Here is a 5,908-nt window from a genome sequence, read left to right as displayed (position 1 = left end):
CGGTCGGCCCGGGAGGGAGTGGGGCGAGCAGCCCCGGCTCCTCCTCCCGGCCATAGAGGCGAACCCGCGGTCCGGAGGAACCGTCCGCCCGAACACCGGCGCTGGGCCGGCCGGCGGGGGCCCTCCGATGGCGGGTCACGAGTGCCAATCGGTCAGGGTGTGTGTCTGTCTGTGCCTGGAGCTCATGAGGCTGTTGTGACGGCCGACTCTGGCCGATATGGGGCCTCCCCTGCCTGGGGAACGAGCTGGGAGGCCGCTGGGACAGCTTCTCTGGAGGTCCCACTTTTCAAAAACCAGGTTTCTCAAATCGTGCGGAGGGTAGCTTGGAAAACCGCCCCTAACTGTGTCAGACGGGAGGGAGAAGGGGAGGCGGCGGACCTCTACCCGCTTCCGCCCGCGCCTTCTCCCCGTCTCAAACTTAGAGGTTTGGAAATCACCGCTGCTGAAATTTTTCTAAGTGTTTGACGGGGAGAAGGCGCCGGGGAAGCGGCCGGAGCTCCGCCGCTTACCCCGCGCCTTCTCCCCGTCTCAAACTTAGAGGTTTGGAAATCACCGCTGCTGAAATTTTTCAGCCGGAGCTCCGGCCGCTTACCCCGGGCACTTCTCCCGTCCCACACTCGCGCCCCTGGTACTCCGCTCCGGCCGCTTTGGTTTAAACACGGGAAATAACCGAGGGAGAAAGCTCACTCTATTTCATCCGATTTTCTCACATCTCTCCCTCTCGCCTGGCTGGAAGCCTCCGACCTCCCTGCTGGATGGAAATCACCGCTGCTGAGATTTTTCCAAGTGTTTGACGGGGAGAAGGCGCCGGGGAAGCGGCCGGAGCTCCGGCCGCTTACCCCGGGCACTTCACCCGTCCCACACTCGCGCCCCTGGTACTCCGCTCCGGCCGCTTTGGTTTAAACACGGGAAATAACCGAGGGAGAAAGCTCAATCTATTTCATCCGATTTTCTCACATCTCTCCCTCTCGCCTGGCTGGAAGCCTCCGACCTCCCTGCTGGATGGAAATCACCGCTGCTGAGATTTTTCCAAGTGTTTGACGGGGAGAAGGCGCCGGGGAAGCGGCCGGAGCTCCGGCCGCTTACCCCGGGCACTTCACCCGTCCCACACTCGCGCCCCTGGTACTCCGCTCCGGCCGCTTTGGTTTAAACACGGGAAATAACCGAGGGAGAAAGCTCACTCTATTTCATCCGATTTTCTCACATCTCTCCCTCTCGCCTGGCTGGAAGCCTCCGACCTCCCTGCTGGATGGAAATCACCGCTGCTGAGATTTTTCCAAGTGTTTGACGGGGAGAAGGCGCCGGGGAAGCGGCCGGAGCTCCGGCCGCTTACCCCGGGCACTTCACCCGTCCCACACTCGCGCCCCTGGTACTCCGCTCCGGCCGCTTTGGTTTAAACACGGGAAATAACCGAGGGAGAAAGCTCACTCTATTTCATCCGATTTTCTCACATCTCTCCCTCTCGCCTGGCTGGAAGCCTCCGACCTCCCTGCTGGATGGAAATCACCGCTGCTGAGATTTTTCCAAGTGTTTGACGGGGAGAAGGCGCCGGGGAAGCGGCCGGAGCTCCGGCCGCTTACCCCGGGCACTTCACCCGTCCCACACTCGCGCCCCTGGTACTCCGCTCCGGCCGCTTTGGTTTAAACACGGGAAATAACCGAGGGAGAAAGCTCACTCTATTTCATCCGATTTTCTCACATCTCTCCCTCTCGCCTGGCTGGAAGCCTCCGACCTCCCTGCTGGATGGAAATCACCGCTGCTGAGATTTTTCCAAGTGTTTGACGGGGAGAAGGCGCCGGGGAAGCGGCCGGAGCTCCGGCCGCTTACCCCGGGCACTTCACCCGTCCCACACTCGCGCCCCTGGTACTCCGCTCCGGCCGCTTTGGTTTAAACACGGGAAATAACCGAGGGAGAAAGCTCACTCTATTTTATCCGATTTTCTCACATCTCTCCCTCTCGCCTGGCTGGAAGCCTCCGACCTCCCTGCTGGATGAAGCCCTGGGGGAAAGAAAAACAAATGAAATAGAGGAGGGAGGGAGGGAGGGAGGGAGGCTTTCTCCTGTTTTACCCTATTTTCATCCATTTTTCCCTCTCCCCTCTCTGGGAGCCTCCGATCTCCGCCTCTCGCACCTCCGCCAAGCACTGGTGACAGACATTAAAGGGGGCATGAGCTCCGTTTCCGCCCAGCCTTTGCCAGGCTGTCCATTTCACTGCCCCGTGGCCGGGGAGCGCCGCAACGGCCGCCGCCGAGCCGGTCACGGGCCCCCGGGCCCGGCCAAAGGGTGGACCCCACCGGTGCTCGGCCCCCACGCGCCCCACGGAGCCCCCGCTCGCGCCAGGCACCCCCGGGGCTCGGCTCTCGCTGGCCCCGACGGACCCGCCGCCCCTCCTCACCCTTGACAGACATTAAAGGGGGCATGAGCTCCGTTTCCGCCCAGCCTTTGCCAGGCTGTCCATTTCACTGCCCCGTGGCCGGGGAGCGCCGCAACGGCCGCCGCCGACCCGGTCACGGGCCCCCGGGCCCGGCCAAAGGGTGGACCCCACCGGTGCTCGGCCCCCACGCGCCCCACGGAGCCCCCGCTCGCGCCAGGCACCCCCGGGGCTCGGCTCTCGCTGGCCCCGACGGACCCGCCGCCCCTCCTCACCCTTGACAGACATTAAAGGGGGCATGAGCTCCGTTTCCGCCCAGCCTTTGCCAGGCTGTCCATTTCACTGCCCCGTGGCCGGGGAGCGCCGCAACGGCCGCCGCCGACCCGGTCACGGGCCCCCGGGCCCGGCCAAAGGGTGGACCCCACCGGTGCTCGGCCCCCACGCGCCCCACGGAGCCCCCGCTCGCGCCAGGCACCCCCGGGGCTCGGCTCTCGCTGGCCCCGACCGACCCGCCGCCCCTCCTCACCCTTGACAGACATTAAAGGGGGCATGAGCTCCGTTTCCGCCCAGCCTTTGCCAGGCTGTCCATTTCACTGCCCCGTGGCCGGGGAGCGCCGCAACGGCCGCCGCCGACCCGGTCACGGGCCCCCGGGCCCGGCCAAAGGGTGGACCCCACCGGTGCTCGGCCCCCACGCGCCCCACGGAGCCCCCGCTCGCGCCAGGCACCCCCGGGGCTCGGCTCTCGCTGGCCCCGACCGACCCGCCGCCCCTCCTCACCCTTGACAGACATTAAAGGGGGCATGAGCTCCGTTTCCGCCCAGCCTTTGCCAGGCTGTCCATTTCACTGCCCCGTGGCCGGGGAGCGCCGCAACGGCCGCCGCCGACCCGGTCACGGGCCCCCGGGCCCGGCCAAAGGGTGGACCCCACCGGTGCTCGGCCCCCACGCGCCACACGGAGCCCCCGCTCGCGCCAGGCACCCCCGGGGCTCGGCTCTCGCTGGCCCCGACCGACCCGCCGCCCTCCGCCTATCTCACCTCCACCCAGCGCTGGAGGCAGGCATTAAAGGGGGAATTAATCCCCTGTGTTCCATGCTCACTTCACCCAGCTCTCTGGCTCTCTGTCTCCCTCCCTCCCTCTTCTCTCCCCTCTCTGGGGGAGACTCTCACCGTCCCAGGCCTCATTCTCCCACCTCCACCCAGCGCTGGAGGCAGGCATTAAAGGGGGAATTAATCCCCTGTGTTCCATGCTCACTTCACCCAGCTCTCTGGCTGGCTGTCTCCCTCCCTCTTCTCTCCCCTCTCTGGGGGAGACTCTCAACCTCCCAGGCCTCATTCTCCCACCTCCACCCAGCGCTGGAGGCAGGCATTAAAGGGGGAATTAATCCCCTGTGTTCCATGCTCACTTCACCCAGCTCTCTGGCTCTCTGTCTCCCTCCCTCTTCTCTCCCCTCTCTGGGGGAGACTCTCAACCTCCCAGGCCTCATTCTCCCACCTCCACCCAGCGCTGGAGGCAGGCATTAAAGGGGGAATTAATCCCCTGTGTTCCATGCTCACTTCACCCAGCTCTCTGGCTGGCTGTCTCCCTCCCTCCCTCTTCTCTCCCCTCTCTGGGGGAGACTCTCACCGTCCCAGGCCTCATTCTCCCACCTCCACCCAGCGCTGGAGGCAGGCATTAAAGGGGGAATTAATCCCCTGTGTTCCATGCTCACTTCACCCAGCTCTCTGGCTGGCTGTCTCCCTCCCTCTTCTCTCCCCTCTCTGGGGGAGACTCTCACCGTCCCAGGCCTCATTCTCCCACCTCCACCCAGCGCTGGAGGCAGGCATTAAAGGGGGAATTAATCCCCTGTGTTCCATGCTCACTTCACCCAGCTCTCTGGCTCTCTGTCTCCCTCCCTCTTCTCTCCCCTCTCTGGGGGAGACTCTCAACCTCCCAGGCCTCATTCTCCCACCTCCACCCAGCGCTGGAGGCAGGCATTAAAGGGGGAATTAATCCCCTGTGTTCCATGCTCACTTCACCCAGCTCTCTGGCTCTCTGTCTCCCTCCCTCTTCTCTCCCCTCTCTGGGGGAGACTCTCACCGTCCCAGGCCTCATTCTCCCACCTCCACCCAGCGCTGGAGGCAGGCATTAAAGGGGGAATTAATCCCCTGTGTTCCATGCTCACTTCACCCAGCTCTCTGGCTGGCTGTCTCCCTCCCTCCCTCTTCTCTCCCCTCTCTGGGGGAGACTCTCACCGTCCCAGGCCTCATTCTCCCACCTCCACCCAGCGCTGGAGGCAGGCATTAAAGGGGGAATTAATCCCCTGTGTTCCATGCTCACTTCACCCAGCTCTCTGGCTGGCTGTCTCCCTCCCTCTTCTCTCCCCTCTCTGGGGGAGACTCTCACCGTCCCAGGCCTCATTCTCCCACCTCCACCCAGCGCTGGAGGCAGGCATTAAAGGGGGAATTAATCCCCTGTGTTCCATGCTCACTTCACCCAGCTCTCTGGCTCTCTGTCTCCCTCCCTCTTCTCTCCCCTCTCTGGGGGAGACTCTCAACCTCCCAGGCCTCATTCTCCCACCTCCACCCAGCGCTGGAGGCAGGCATTAAAGGGGGAATTAATCCCCTGTGTTCCATGCTCACTTCACCCAGCTCTCTGGCTCTCTGTCTCCCTCCCTCTTCTCTCCCCTCTCTGGGGGAGACTCTCACCGTCCCAGGCCTCATTCTCCCACCTCCACCCAGCGCTGGAGGCAGGCATTAAAGGGGGAATTAATCCCCTGTGTTCCATGCTCACTTCACCCAGCTCTCTGGCTCTCTGTCTCCCTCCCTCCCTCTTCTCTCCCCTCTCTGGGGGAGACTCTCACCGTCCCAGGCCTCATTCTCCCACCTCCACCCAGCGCTGGAGGCAGGCATTAAAGGGGGAATTAATCCCCTGTGTTCCATGCTCACTTCACCCAGCTCTCTGGCTGGCTGTCTCCCTCCCTCTTCTCTCCCCTCTCTGGGGGAGACTCTCACCGTCCCAGGCCTCATTCTCCCGCCTCCACCCAGCGCTGGAGGCAGGCATTAAAGGGGGAATTAATCCCCTGTGTTCCATGCTCACTTCACCCAGCTCTCTGGCTGGCTGTCTCCCTCCCTCTTCTCTCCCCTCTCTGGGGGAGACTCTCAACCTCCCAGGCCTCATTCTCCCACCTCCACCCAGCGCTGGAGGCAGGCATTAAAGGGGGAATTAATCCCCTGTGTTCCATGCTCACTTCACCCAGCTCTCTGGCTCTCTGTCTCCCTCCCTCTTCTCTCCCCTCTCTGGGGGAGACTCTCAACCTCCCAGGCCTCATTCTCCCACCTCCACCCAGCGCTGGAGGCAGGCATTAAAGGGGGAATTAATCCCCTGTGTTCCATGCTCACTTCACCCAGCTCTCTGGCTCTCTGTCTCCCTCCCTCCCTCTTCTCTCCCCTCTCTGGGGGAGACTCTCACCGTCCCAGGCCTCATTCTCCCACCTCCACCCAGCGCTGGAGGCAGGCATTAAAGGGGGAATTAATCCCCTGTGTTCCATGCTCACTTCACC

This window comes from Epinephelus lanceolatus, unplaced genomic scaffold (assembly GCF_041903045.1).
Source record: "Epinephelus lanceolatus isolate andai-2023 unplaced genomic scaffold, ASM4190304v1 scaffold102, whole genome shotgun sequence".
In the NCBI taxonomy this organism is placed as follows: Eukaryota; Metazoa; Chordata; class Actinopteri; order Perciformes; family Serranidae; genus Epinephelus; species Epinephelus lanceolatus.
This window is presented reverse-complemented; position numbering follows the sequence as displayed.